Source organism: Odontesthes bonariensis, chromosome 2, assembly GCF_027942865.1.
Source record: "Odontesthes bonariensis isolate fOdoBon6 chromosome 2, fOdoBon6.hap1, whole genome shotgun sequence".
In the NCBI taxonomy this organism is placed as follows: Eukaryota; Metazoa; Chordata; class Actinopteri; order Atheriniformes; family Atherinopsidae; genus Odontesthes; species Odontesthes bonariensis.
The window spans coordinates 39676286-39688979 of record NC_134507.1 but is presented as its reverse complement, the minus strand read 5'-3'; the positions used below and the strand labels follow the sequence as shown (position 1 = coordinate 39688979).

The 12694-nt window shown below is 48.9% G+C and overlaps 19 non-coding genes and 3 pseudogenes across 19 annotated transcripts; all 22 read left to right on the top strand.

Annotated features, from left to right (window-relative positions):
- Positions 1 to 319: 319 nt before the first annotated feature.
- Positions 320 to 428, top strand: LOC142401248 (5S ribosomal RNA; annotated as a pseudogene).
- Positions 429 to 1024: 596 nt separating this feature from the next.
- Positions 1025 to 1137, top strand: LOC142371785 (U5 spliceosomal RNA). The gene has a single exon (XR_012768119.1). It is a non-coding gene; the product is annotated as a U5 spliceosomal RNA (small nuclear RNA).
- Positions 1138 to 1439: 302 nt separating this feature from the next.
- Positions 1440 to 1630, top strand: LOC142369633 (U2 spliceosomal RNA). The gene has a single exon (XR_012767664.1). It is a non-coding gene; the product is annotated as a U2 spliceosomal RNA (small nuclear RNA).
- A 364-nt stretch (positions 1631 to 1994) lies between these two features.
- Positions 1995 to 2113, top strand: LOC142375079 (5S ribosomal RNA). Its single transcript, XR_012768874.1, has one exon. It is a non-coding gene; the product is annotated as a 5S ribosomal RNA (ribosomal RNA).
- A 596-nt stretch (positions 2114 to 2709) lies between these two features.
- LOC142371770 (U5 spliceosomal RNA) lies at positions 2710 to 2822 on the top strand. Its single transcript, XR_012768114.1, has one exon. It is a non-coding gene; the product is annotated as a U5 spliceosomal RNA (small nuclear RNA).
- Positions 2823 to 3124: 302 nt separating this feature from the next.
- Positions 3125 to 3315, top strand: LOC142369628 (U2 spliceosomal RNA). Its single transcript, XR_012767662.1, has one exon. It is a non-coding gene; the product is annotated as a U2 spliceosomal RNA (small nuclear RNA).
- Positions 3316 to 3679: 364 nt separating this feature from the next.
- On the top strand, positions 3680 to 3788 carry LOC142401232 (5S ribosomal RNA; annotated as a pseudogene).
- A 596-nt stretch (positions 3789 to 4384) lies between these two features.
- Positions 4385 to 4497, top strand: LOC142371763 (U5 spliceosomal RNA). The gene has a single exon (XR_012768110.1). It is a non-coding gene; the product is annotated as a U5 spliceosomal RNA (small nuclear RNA).
- Positions 4498 to 4799: 302 nt separating this feature from the next.
- On the top strand, positions 4800 to 4990 carry LOC142369623 (U2 spliceosomal RNA). The gene has a single exon (XR_012767661.1). It is a non-coding gene; the product is annotated as a U2 spliceosomal RNA (small nuclear RNA).
- A 364-nt stretch (positions 4991 to 5354) lies between these two features.
- Positions 5355 to 5473, top strand: LOC142375072 (5S ribosomal RNA). The gene has a single exon (XR_012768873.1). It is a non-coding gene; the product is annotated as a 5S ribosomal RNA (ribosomal RNA).
- A 596-nt stretch (positions 5474 to 6069) lies between these two features.
- On the top strand, positions 6070 to 6182 carry LOC142371755 (U5 spliceosomal RNA). The gene has a single exon (XR_012768108.1). It is a non-coding gene; the product is annotated as a U5 spliceosomal RNA (small nuclear RNA).
- A 302-nt stretch (positions 6183 to 6484) lies between these two features.
- LOC142369615 (U2 spliceosomal RNA) lies at positions 6485 to 6675 on the top strand. The gene has a single exon (XR_012767660.1). It is a non-coding gene; the product is annotated as a U2 spliceosomal RNA (small nuclear RNA).
- Positions 6676 to 7039: 364 nt separating this feature from the next.
- On the top strand, positions 7040 to 7158 carry LOC142375059 (5S ribosomal RNA). The gene has a single exon (XR_012768870.1). It is a non-coding gene; the product is annotated as a 5S ribosomal RNA (ribosomal RNA).
- Positions 7159 to 7754: 596 nt separating this feature from the next.
- Positions 7755 to 7867, top strand: LOC142371751 (U5 spliceosomal RNA). The gene has a single exon (XR_012768106.1). It is a non-coding gene; the product is annotated as a U5 spliceosomal RNA (small nuclear RNA).
- A 302-nt stretch (positions 7868 to 8169) lies between these two features.
- Positions 8170 to 8360, top strand: LOC142369604 (U2 spliceosomal RNA). The gene has a single exon (XR_012767659.1). It is a non-coding gene; the product is annotated as a U2 spliceosomal RNA (small nuclear RNA).
- A 364-nt stretch (positions 8361 to 8724) lies between these two features.
- Positions 8725 to 8843, top strand: LOC142375051 (5S ribosomal RNA). Its single transcript, XR_012768869.1, has one exon. It is a non-coding gene; the product is annotated as a 5S ribosomal RNA (ribosomal RNA).
- Positions 8844 to 9439: 596 nt separating this feature from the next.
- LOC142371744 (U5 spliceosomal RNA) lies at positions 9440 to 9552 on the top strand. Its single transcript, XR_012768105.1, has one exon. It is a non-coding gene; the product is annotated as a U5 spliceosomal RNA (small nuclear RNA).
- A 302-nt stretch (positions 9553 to 9854) lies between these two features.
- On the top strand, positions 9855 to 10045 carry LOC142369340 (U2 spliceosomal RNA). Its single transcript, XR_012767588.1, has one exon. It is a non-coding gene; the product is annotated as a U2 spliceosomal RNA (small nuclear RNA).
- Positions 10046 to 10409: 364 nt separating this feature from the next.
- On the top strand, positions 10410 to 10528 carry LOC142375045 (5S ribosomal RNA). Its single transcript, XR_012768867.1, has one exon. It is a non-coding gene; the product is annotated as a 5S ribosomal RNA (ribosomal RNA).
- Positions 10529 to 11124: 596 nt separating this feature from the next.
- Positions 11125 to 11237, top strand: LOC142372303 (U5 spliceosomal RNA). Its single transcript, XR_012768211.1, has one exon. It is a non-coding gene; the product is annotated as a U5 spliceosomal RNA (small nuclear RNA).
- A 302-nt stretch (positions 11238 to 11539) lies between these two features.
- Positions 11540 to 11730, top strand: LOC142369334 (U2 spliceosomal RNA). The gene has a single exon (XR_012767587.1). It is a non-coding gene; the product is annotated as a U2 spliceosomal RNA (small nuclear RNA).
- Positions 11731 to 12094: 364 nt separating this feature from the next.
- On the top strand, positions 12095 to 12203 carry LOC142401334 (5S ribosomal RNA; annotated as a pseudogene).
- Positions 12204 to 12694: the final 491 nt, after the last annotated feature.

Sequence of the window (12694 nt, the reverse complement as noted above, 5' to 3'; positions counted from 1 at the left end):
TCAGGGAGCCGTTGTATTCTGACTTCTAACATAGAACTATAATGTTTAGAAAAGACGCAGCTTATGAGCATGTCGTGGGATTGAGCTTCCCTGGTTTCTCTGTATGACCATGAACACAAAACAACACACAGGGAACAGAGGAGCTTGACAGACACACACTAAGTTATCTGAGAGTCCCATTTTCAGCTGCAGAGAACAATCACATCAGGGAAGTCGATGTGCAGGCTCAACATCAGCCTCTCAAGCCGACTCTCTGGTAAAATAGGGGAAACGTATGGTTCCAGCACCTATATAACACATATTTGTCACAGGGACTGTGGCTTACGGCCACACCGCCCTGAACACGCCCGATCTCGGAAGCCAAGCAGGGTCGGGCCTGGTTAGTACTTGGATGGGAGACCGCTTGGGAATACCAGGTGCTGTAAGCATTTTTCTCTCTGCATGTCTTTTGTTGAAACATCTGATGATCACCCTGTGATCCATCTTGCTGATCCTGGATCTGCTGAGATGTCCCAGGTCATGGTTGCCTTTGATCCTCATACATTTAACTTTGTCCTGACAAAGGAGCAGTACCAAAAAGTCAAACAGGGACTGCCTTTGCATTTGACGCAGTCAAACTGCATGCGCCTGGAGAAGCCAAAAGGCTTACAGCACCTGGTATTCGCAGGCGGTCTCCCATCCAAGTACTAACCAGGCCCGACTCTGCTTAGCTTCTGAGATAAAACTCTGGCTTTTAGTCTGCGAAAAGAGAGTGAAAGTGAACTCCACTTTGAGATGGCTCTGGGATTGGGCCAACTGGGAGAATTGCTTGAAAAAAACCTCTACACCAAATGAGCGGTCAGAACAAAGCCTCAAGACCCCTAGTCTTTTGCACAGAGTAAAAGACAAAGCAGCCACTGAATAGGGCCCGATTGTTCCTACCTGGTCGGCCGAGGAGCAAGTGTCTCAACCAAGCAAAGCTCACCATGGGGAAGGTGGCTATGCCAACTGGCCTGATGCACTGCTCCCGCAGTGTCAAATACTCGTACTCTGGTTTCTCTTCATAACGTACAAGTCTTTCGCCTTTTACTAAAGACTTCCGTGGAGAGCAACATTAATGAGTTGTTTCTATTTTTGGAAGGCTTTACCTTTGCGGGTGAAGCCCATTCTGTCTGTGCAAAGGAAATCTTCTTGCTGTGCCGAGTGACTTCTCGGAGTAGAGTCACCCTATGTGTTGAGACCGTGCCCATGTTCAAAGCTGGAGGCGCTAAATTGTTGTTTGAATGGTGCTCAGTGGAGCGGGCGGGAGTGCAAAGTTGTACCATCTGAAACGGCTGAAGAGTGCTCACTGCAGCGGGTGGGCGGAGGTGCAAAGTGACGCTTTGTAGGCGAAAAAAGAGCACCGCCACAAGTGCGCATTGTGCCAGGAAGGGCCCTCGGACGTGAAACAGTGGAGGGTTATCGCTTCTCGGCCTTTTGGCTAAGATCAAGTGTAGTATCTGTTCTTATCAGTTTAATATCTGATACGTCCTCTATATGAGGACTACATATTAAATGGATTTTTAGGCACAGGGGTTGACAAAGGGGCTTGCTCCGTTCACTCCACGCATCGACCCGGTACTGCGGTGCCGCCGGGAACGGTGCACTCTTCCCAACTCTTGTGAAATAACAAAACCAGCGGTACAGGGTGGTAGTTTCAGGGAGCCGTTGTATTCTGACTTCTAACATAGAACTATAATGTTTAGAAAAGACGCAGCTTATGAGCATGTCGTGGGATTGAGCTTCCCTGGTTTCTCTGTATGACCATGAACACAAAACAACACACAGGGAACAGAGGAGCTTGACAGACACACACTAAGTTATCTGAGAGTCCCATTTTCAGCTGCAGAGAACAATCACATCAGGGAAGTCGATGTGCAGGCTCAACATCAGCCTCTCAAGCCGACCCTCTGGTAAAATAGGGGAAACGTATGGTTCCAGCACCTATATAACACATATTTGTCACAGGGACTGTGGCTTACGGCCACACCGCCCTGAACACGCCCGATCTCGTCCGATCTCGGAAGCCAAGCAGGGTCGGGCCTGGTTAGTACTTGGATGGGAGACCGCTTGGGAATACCAGGTGCTGTAAGCATTTTTCTCTCTGCATGTCTTTTGTTGAAACATCTGATGATCACCCTGTGATCCATCTTGCTGATCCTGGATCTGCTGAGATGTCCCAGGTCATGGTTGCCTTTGATCCTCATACATTTAACTTTGTCCTGACAAAGGAGCAGTTCCAAAAAGTCAAACAGGGACTGCCTTTGCATTTGACGCAGTCAAACTGCATGCGACTGGAGAAGCCAAAAGGCTTACAGCACCTGGTATTCGCAGGCGGTCTCCCATCCAAGTACTAACCAGGCCCGACTCTGCTTAGCTTCTGAGATAAAACTCTGGCTTTTAGTCTGCGAAAAGAGAGTGAAAGTGAACTCCACTTTGAGATGGCTCTGGGATTGGGCCAACTGGGAGAATTGCTTGAAAAAAACCTCTACACCAAATGAGCGGTCAGAACAAAGCCTCAAGACCCCTAGTCTTTTGCACAGAGTAAAAGACAAAGCAGCCACTGAATAGGGCCCGATTGTTCCTACCTGGTCGGCCGAGGAGCAAGTGTCTCAACCAAGCAAAGCTCACCATGGGGAAGGTGGCTATGCCAACTGGCCTGATGCACTGCTCCCGCAGTGTCAAATACTCGTACTCTGGTTTCTCTTCATAACGTACAAGTCTTTCGCCTTTTACTAAAGACTTCCGTGGAGAGCAACATTAATGAGTTGTTTCTATTTTTGGAAGGCTTTACCTTTGCGGGTGAAGCCCATTCTGTCTGTGCAAAGGAAATCTTCTTGCTGTGCCGAGTGACTTCTCGGAGTAGAGTCACCCTATGTGTTGAGACCGTGCCCATGTTCAAAGCTGGAGGCGCTAAATTGTTGTTTGAATGGTGCTCAGTGGAGCGGGCGGGAGTGCAAAGTTGTACCATCTGAAACGGCTGAAGAGTGCTCACTGCAGCGGGTGGGCGGAGGTGCAAAGTGACGCTTTGTAGGCGAAAAAAGAGCACCGCCACAAGTGCGCATTGTGCCAGGAAGGGCCCTCGGACGTGAAACAGTGGAGGGTTATCGCTTCTCGGCCTTTTGGCTAAGATCAAGTGTAGTATCTGTTCTTATCAGTTTAATATCTGATACGTCCTCTATATGAGGACTACATATTAAATGGATTTTTAGGCACAGGGGTTGACAAAGGGGCTTGCTCCGTTCACTCCACGCATCGACCCGGTACTGCGGTGCCGCCGGGAACGGTGCACTCTTCCCAACTCTTGTGAAATAACAAAACCAGCGGTACAGGGTGGTAGTTTCAGGGAGCCGTTGTATTCTGACTTCTAACATAGAACTATAATGTTTAGAAAAGACGCAGCTTATGAGCATGTCGTGGGATTGAGCTTCCCTGGTTTCTCTGTATGACCATGAACACAAAACAACACACAGGGAACAGAGGAGCTTGACAGACACACACTAAGTTATCTGAGAGTCCCATTTTCAGCTGCAGAGAACAATCACATCAGGGAAGTCGATGTGCAGGCTCAACATCAGCCTCTCAAGCCGACTCTCTGGTAAAATAGGGGAAACGTATGGTTCCAGCACCTATATAACACATATTTGTCACAGGGACTGTGGCTTACGGCCACACCGCCCTGAACACGCCCGATCTCGGAAGCCAAGCAGGGTCGGGCCTGGTTAGTACTTGGATGGGAGACCGCTTGGGAATACCAGGTGCTGTAAGCTTTTTTCTCTCTGCATGTCTTTTGTTGAAACATCTGATGATCACCCTGTGATCCATCTTGCTGATCCTGGATCTGCTGAGATGTCCCAGGTCATGGTTGCCTTTGATCCTCATACATTTAACTTTGTCCTGACAAAGGAGCAGTACCAAAAAGTCAAACAGGGACTGCCTTTGCATTTGACGCAGTCAAACTGCATGCGCCTGGAGAAGCCAAAAGGCTTACAGCACCTGGTATTCGCAGGCGGTCTCCCATCCAAGTACTAACCAGGCCCGACTCTGCTTAGCTTCTGAGATAAAACTCTGGCTTTTAGTCTGCGAAAAGAGAGTGAAAGTGAACTCCACTTTGAGATGGCTCTGGGATTGGGCCAACTGGGAGAATTGCTTGAAAAAAACCTCTACACCAAATGAGCGGTCAGAACAAAGCCTCAAGACCCCTAGTCTTTTGCACAGAGTAAAAGACAAAGCAGCCACTGAATAGGGCCCGATTGTTCCTACCTGGTCGGCCGAGGAGCAAGTGTCTCAACCAAGCAAAGCTCACCATGGGGAAGGTGGCTATGCCAACTGGCCTGATGCACTGCTCCCGCAGTGTCAAATACTCGTACTCTGGTTTCTCTTCATAACGTACAAGTCTTTCGCCTTTTACTAAAGACTTCCGTGGAGAGCAACATTAATGAGTTGTTTCTATTTTTGGAAGGCTTTACCTTTGCGGGTGAAGCCCATTCTGTCTGTGCAAAGGAAATCTTCTTGCTGTGCCGAGTGACTTCTCGGAGTAGAGTCACCCTATGTGTTGAGACCGTGCCCATGTTCAAAGCTGGAGGCGCTAAATTGTTGTTTGAATGGTGCTCAGTGGAGCGGGCGGGAGTGCAAAGTTGTACCATCTGAAACGGCTGAAGAGTGCTCACTGCAGCGGGTGGGCGGAGGTGCAAAGTGACGCTTTGTAGGCGAAAAAAGAGCACCGCCACAAGTGCGCATTGTGCCAGGAAGGGCCCTCGGACGTGAAACAGTGGAGGGTTATCGCTTCTCGGCCTTTTGGCTAAGATCAAGTGTAGTATCTGTTCTTATCAGTTTAATATCTGATACGTCCTCTATATGAGGACTACATATTAAATGGATTTTTAGGCACAGGGGTTGACAAAGGGGCTTGCTCCGTTCACTCCACGCATCGACCCGGTACTGCGGTGCCGCCGGGAACGGTGCACTCTTCCCAACTCTTGTGAAATAACAAAACCAGCGGTACAGGGTGGTAGTTTCAGGGAGCCGTTGTATTCTGACTTCTAACATAGAACTATAATGTTTAGAAAAGACGCAGCTTATGAGCATGTCGTGGGATTGAGCTTCCCTGGTTTCTCTGTATGACCATGAACACAAAACAACACACAGGGAACAGAGGAGCTTGACAGACACACACTAAGTTATCTGAGAGTCCCATTTTCAGCTGCAGAGAACAATCACATCAGGGAAGTCGATGTGCAGGCTCAACATCAGCCTCTCAAGCCGACTCTCTGGTAAAATAGGGGAAACGTATGGTTCCAGCACCTATATAACACATATTTGTCACAGGGACTGTGGCTTACGGCCACACCGCCCTGAACACGCCCGATCTCGTCCGATCTCGGAAGCCAAGCAGGGTCGGGCCTGGTTAGTACTTGGATGGGAGACCGCTTGGGAATACCAGGTGCTGTAAGCATTTTTCTCTCTGCATGTCTTTTGTTGAAACATCTGATGATCACCCTGTGATCCATCTTGCTGATCCTGGATCTGCTGAGATGTCCCAGGTCATGGTTGCCTTTGATCCTCATACATTTAACTTTGTCCTGACAAAGGAGCAGTTCCACAAAGTCAAACAGGGACTGCCTTTGCATTTGACGCAGTCAAACTGCATGCGCCTGGAGAAGCCAAAAGGCTTACAGCACCTGGTATTCGCAGGCGGTCTCCCATCCAAGTACTAACCAGGCCCGACTCTGCTTAGCTTCTGAGATAAAACTCTGGCTTTTAGTCTGCGAAAAGAGAGTGAAAGTGAACTCCACTTTGAGATGGCTCTGGGATTGGGCCAACTGGGAGAATTGCTTGAAAAAAACCTCTACACCAAATGAGCGGTCAGAACAAAGCCTCAAGACCCCTAGTCTTTTGCACAGAGTAAAAGACAAAGCAGCCACTGAATAGGGCCCGATTGTTCCTACCTGGTCGGCCGAGGAGCAAGTGTCTCAACCAAGCAAAGCTCACCATGGGGAAGGTGGCTATGCCAACTGGCCTGATGCACTGCTCCCGCAGTGTCAAATACTCGTACTCTGGTTTCTCTTCATAACGTACAAGTCTTTCGCCTTTTACTAAAGACTTCCGTGGAGAGCAACATTAATGAGTTGTTTCTATTTTTGGAAGGCTTTACCTTTGCGGGTGAAGCCCATTCTGTCTGTGCAAAGGAAATCTTCTTGCTGTGCCGAGTGACTTCTCGGAGTAGAGTCACCCTATGTGTTGAGACCGTGCCCATGTTCAAAGCTGGAGGCGCTAAATTGTTGTTTGAATGGTGCTCAGTGGAGCGGGCGGGAGTGCAAAGTTGTACCATCTGAAACGGCTGAAGAGTGCTCACTGCAGCGGGTGGGCGGAGGTGCAAAGTGACGCTTTGTAGGCGAAAAAAGAGCACCGCCACAAGTGCGCATTGTGCCAGGAAGGGCCCTCGGACGTGAAACAGTGGAGGGTTATCGCTTCTCGGCCTTTTGGCTAAGATCAAGTGTAGTATCTGTTCTTATCAGTTTAATATCTGATACGTCCTCTATATGAGGACTACATATTAAATGGATTTTTAGGCACAGGGGTTGACAAAGGGGCTTGCTCCGTTCACTCCACGCATCGACCCGGTACTGCGGTGCCGCCGGGAACGGTGCACTCTTCCCAACTCTTGTGAAATAACAAAACCAGCGGTACAGGGTGGTAGTTTCAGGGAGCCGTTGTATTCTGACTTCTAACATAGAACTATAATGTTTAGAAAAGACGCAGCTTATGAGCATGTCGTGGGATTGAGCTTCCCTGGTTTCTCTGTATGACCATGAACACAAAACAACACACAGGGAACAGAGGAGCTTGACAGACACACACTAAGTTATCTGAGAGTCCCATTTTCAGCTGCAGAGAACAATCACATCAGGGAAGTCGATGTGCAGGCTCAACATCAGCCTCTCAAGCCGACTCTCTGGTAAAATAGGGGAAACGTATGGTTCCAGCACCTATATAACACATATTTGTCACAGGGACTGTGGCTTACGGCCACACCGCCCTGAACACGCCCGATCTCGTCCGATCTCGGAAGCCAAGCAGGGTCGGGCCTGGTTAGTACTTGGATGGGAGACCGCTTGGGAATACCAGGTGCTGTAAGCATTTTTCTCTCTGCATGTCTTTTGTTGAAACATCTGATGATCACCCTGTGATCCATCTTGCTGATCCTGGATCTGCTGAGATGTCCCAGGTCATGGTTGCCTTTGATCCTCATACATTTAACTTTGTCCTGACAAAGGAGCAGTTCCAAAAAGTCAAACAGGGACTGCCTTTGCATTTGACGCAGTCAAACTGCATGCGCCTGGAGAAGCCAAAAGGCTTACAGCACCTGGTATTCGCAGGCGGTCTCCCATCCAAGTACTAACCAGGCCCGACTCTGCTTAGCTTCTGAGATAAAACTCTGGCTTTTAGTCTGCGAAAAGAGAGTGAAAGTGAACTCCACTTTGAGATGGCTCTGGGATTGGGCCAACTGGGAGAATTGCTTGAAAAAAACCTCTACACCAAATGAGCGGTCAGAACAAAGCCTCAAGACCCCTAGTCTTTTGCACAGAGTAAAAGACAAAGCAGCCACTGAATAGGGCCCGATTGTTCCTACCTGGTCGGCCGAGGAGCAAGTGTCTCAACCAAGCAAAGCTCACCATGGGGAAGGTGGCTATGCCAACTGGCCTGATGCACTGCTCCCGCAGTGTCAAATACTCGTACTCTGGTTTCTCTTCATAACGTACAAGTCTTTCGCCTTTTACTAAAGACTTCCGTGGAGAGCAACATTAATGAGTTGTTTCTATTTTTGGAAGGCTTTACCTTTGCGGGTGAAGCCCATTCTGTCTGTGCAAAGGAAATCTTCTTGCTGTGCCGAGTGACTTCTCGGAGTAGAGTCACCCTATGTGTTGAGACCGTGCCCATGTTCAAAGCTGGAGGCGCTAAATTGTTGTTTGAATGGTGCTCAGTGGAGCGGGCGGGAGTGCAAAGTTGTACCATCTGAAACGGCTGAAGAGTGCTCACTGCAGCGGGTGGGCGGAGGTGCAAAGTGACGCTTTGTAGGCGAAAAAAGAGCACCGCCACAAGTGCGCATTGTGCCAGGAAGGGCCCTCGGACGTGAAACAGTGGAGGGTTATCGCTTCTCGGCCTTTTGGCTAAGATCAAGTGTAGTATCTGTTCTTATCAGTTTAATATCTGATACGTCCTCTATATGAGGACTACATATTAAATGGATTTTTAGGCACAGGGGTTGACAAAGGGGCTTGCTCCGTTCACTCCACGCATCGACCCGGTACTGCGGTGCCGCCGGGAACGGTGCACTCTTCCCAACTCTTGTGAAATAACAAAACCAGCGGTACAGGGTGGTAGTTTCAGGGAGCCGTTGTATTCTGACTTCTAACATAGAACTATAATGTTTAGAAAAGACGCAGCTTATGAGCATGTCGTGGGATTGAGCTTCCCTGGTTTCTCTGTATGACCATGAACACAAAACAACACACAGGGAACAGAGGAGCTTGACAGACACACACTAAGTTATCTGAGAGTCCCATTTTCAGCTGCAGAGAACAATCACATCAGGGAAGTCGATGTGCAGGCTCAACATCAGCCTCTCAAGCCGACTCTCTGGTAAAATAGGGGAAACGTATGGTTCCAGCACCTATATAACACATATTTGTCACAGGGACTGTGGCTTACGGCCACACCGCCCTGAACACGCCCGATCTCGTCCGATCTCGGAAGCCAAGCAGGGTCGGGCCTGGTTAGTACTTGGATGGGAGACCGCTTGGGAATACCAGGTGCTGTAAGCATTTTTCTCTCTGCATGTCTTTTGTTGAAACATCTGATGATCACCCTGTGATCCATCTTGCTGATCCTGGATCTGCTGAGATGTCCCAGGTCATGGTTGCCTTTGATCCTCATACATTTAACTTTGTCCTGACAAAGGAGCAGTACCAAAAAGTCAAACAGGGACTGCCTTTGCATTTGACGCAGTCAAACTGCATGCGCCTGGAGAAGCCAAAAGGCTTACAGCACCTGGTATTCGCAGGCGGTCTCCCATCCAAGTACTAACCAGGCCCGACTCTGCGTAGCTTCTGAGATAAAACTCTGGCTTTTAGTCTGCGAAAAGAGAGTGAAAGTGAACTCCACTTTGAGATGGCTCTGGGATTGGGCCAACTGGGAGAATTGCTTGAAAAAAACCTCTACACCAAATGAGCGGTCAGAACAAAGCCTCAAGACCCCTAGTCTTTTGCACAGAGTAAAAGACAAAGCAGCCACTGAATAGGGCCCGATTGTTCCTACCTGGTCGGCCGAGGAGCAAGTGTCTCAACCAAGCAAAGCTCACCATGGGGAAGGTGGCTATGCCAACTGGCCTGATGCACTGCTCCCGCAGTGTCAAATACTCGTACTCTGGTTTCTCTTCATAACGTACAAGTCTTTCGCCTTTTACTAAAGACTTCCGTGGAGAGCAACATTAATGAGTTGTTTCTATTTTTGGAAGGCTTTACCTTTGCGGGTGAAGCCCATTCTGTCTGTGCAAAGGAAATCTTCTTGCTGTGCCGAGTGACTTCTCGGAGTAGAGTCACCCTATGTGTTGAGACCGTGCCCATGTTCAAAGCTGGAGGCGCTAAATTGTTGTTTGAATGGTGCTCAGTGGAGCGGGCGGGAGTGCAAAGTTGTACCATCTGAAACGGCTGAAGAGTGCTCACTGCAGCGGGTGGGCGGAGGTGCAAAGTGACGCTTTGTAGGCGAAAAAAGAGCACCGCCACAAGTGCGCATTGTGCCAGGAAGGGCCCTCGGACGTGAAACAGTGGAGGGTTATCGCTTCTCGGCCTTTTGGCTAAGATCAAGTGTAGTATCTGTTCTTATCAGTTTAATATCTGATACGTCCTCTATATGAGGACTACATATTAAATGGATTTTTAGGCACAGGGGTTGAAAAAGGGGCTTGCTCCGTTCACTCCACGCATCGACCCGGTACTGCGGTGCCGCCGGGAACGGTGCACTCTTCCCAACTCTTGTGAAATAACAAAACCAGCGGTCCAGGGTGGTAGTTTCAGGGAGCCGTTGTATTCTGACTTCTAACATAGAACTATAATGTTTAGAAAAGACGCAGCTTATGAGCATGTCGTGGGATTGAGCTTCCCTGGTTTCTCTGTATGACCATGAACACAAAACAACACACAGGGAACAGAGGAGCTTGACAGACACACACTAAGTTATCTGAGAGTCCCATTTTCAGCTGCAGAGAACAATCACATCAGGGAAGTTGATGTGCAGGCTCAACATCAGCCTCTCAAGCCGACTCTCTGGTAAAATAGGGGAAACGTATGGTTCCAGCACCTATATAACACATATTTGTCACAGGGACTGTGGCTTACGGCCACACCGCCCTGAACACGCCCGATCTCGTCCGATCTCGGAAGCCAAGCAGGGTCGGGCCTGGTTAGTACTTGGATGGGAGACCGCTTGGGAATACCAGGTGCTGTAAGCATTTTTCTCTCTGCATGTCTTTTGTTGAAACATCTGATGATCACCCTGTGATCCATCTTGCTGATCCTGGATCTGCTGAGATGTCCCAGGTCATGGTTGCCTTTGATCCTCATACATTTAACTTTGTCCTGACAAAGGAGCAGTACCAAAAAGTCAAACAGGGACTGCCTTTGCATTTGACGCAGTCAAACTGCATGCGCCTGGAGAAGCCAAAAGGCTTACAGCACCTGGTATTCGCAGGCGGTCTCCCATCCAAGTACTAACCAGGCCCGACTCTGCTTAGCTTCTGAGATAAAACTCTGGCTTTTAGTCTGCGAAAAGAGAGTGAAAGTGAACTCCACTTTGAGATGGCTCTGGGATTGGGCCAACTGGGAGAATTGCTTGAAAAAAACCTCTACACCAAATGAGCGGTCAGAACAAAGCCTCAAGACCCCTAGTCTTTTGCACAGAGTAAAAGACAAAGCAGCCACTGAATAGGGCCCGATTGTTCCTACCTGGTCGGCCGAGGAGCAAGTGTCTCAACCAAGCAAAGCTCACCATGGGGAAGGTGGCTATGCCAACTGGCCTGATGCACTGCTCCCGCAGTGTCAAATACTCGTACTCTGGTTTCTCTTCATAACGTACAAGTCTTTCGCCTTTTACTAAAGGCTTCCGTGGAGAGCAACATTAATGAGTTGTTTCTATTTTTGGAAGGCTTTACCTTTGCAGGTGAAGCCCATTCTGTCTGTGCAAAGGAAATCTTCTTGCTGTGCCGAGTGACTTCTCGGAGTAGAGTCACCCTATGTGTTGAGACCGTGCCCATGTTTAAAGCTGGAGGCGCTAAATTGTTGTTTGAATGGTGCTCAGTGGAGCGGGCGGGAGTGCAAAGTTGTACCATCTGAAACGGCTGAAGAGTGCTCACTGCAGCGGGTGGGCGGAGGTGCAAAGTGACGCTTTGTAGGCGAAAAAAGAGCACCGCCACAAGTGCGCATTGTGCCAGGAAGGGCCCTCGGACGTGAAACAGTGGAGGGTTATCGCTTCTCGGCCTTTTGGCTAAGATCAAGTGTAGTATCTGTTCTTATCAGTTTAATATCTGATACGTCCTCTATATGAGGACTACATATTAAATGGATTTTTAGGCACAGGGGTTGAAAAAGGGGCTTGCTCCGTTCACTCCACGCATCGACCCGGTACTGCGGTGCCGCCGGGAACGGTGCACTCTTCCCAACTCTTGTGAAATAACAAAACCAGCGGTACAGGGTGGTAGTTTCAGGGAGCCGTTGTATTCTGACTTCTAACATAGAACTATAATGTTTAGAAAAGACGCAGCTTATGAGCATGTCGTGGGATTGAGCTTCCCTGGTTTCTCTGTATGACCATGAACACAAAACAACACACAGGGAACAGAGGAGCTTGACAGACACACACTAAGTTATCTGAGAGTCCCATTTTCAGCTGCAGAGAACAATCACATCAGGGAAGTCGATGTGCAGGCTCAACATCAGCCTCTCAAGCCGACTCTCTGGTAAAATAGGGGAAACGTATGGTTCCAGCACCTATATAACACATATTTGTCACAGGGACTGTGGCTTACGGCCACACCGCCCTGAACACGTCCGATCTCGGAAGCCAAGCAGGGTCGGGCCTGGTTAGTACTTGGATGGGAGACCGCTTGGGAATACCAGGTGCTGTAAGCATTTTTCTCTCTGCATGTCTTTTGTTTAAACATCTGATGATCACCCTGTGATCCATCTTGCTGATCCTGGATCTGCTGAGATGTCCCAGGTCATGGTTGCCTTTGATCCTCATACATTTAACTTTGTCCTGACAAAGGAGCAGTTCCACAAAGTCAAACAGGGACTGCCTTTGCATTTGACGCAGTCAAACTGCATGCGCCTGGAGAAGCCAAAAGGCTTACAGCACCTGGTATTCGCAGGCGGTCTCCCATCCAAGTACTAACCAGGCCCGACTCTGCTTAGCTTCTGAGATAAAACTCTGGCTTTTAGTCTGCGAAAAGAGAGTGAAAGTGAACTCCACTTTGAGATGGCTCTGGGATTGGGCCAACTGGGAGAATTGCTTGAAAAAAACCTCTACACCAAATGAGCGGTCAGAACAAAGCCTCAAGACCCCTAGTCTTTTGCACAGAGTAAAAGACAAAGCAGCCACTGAATAGGGCCCGATTGTTCCT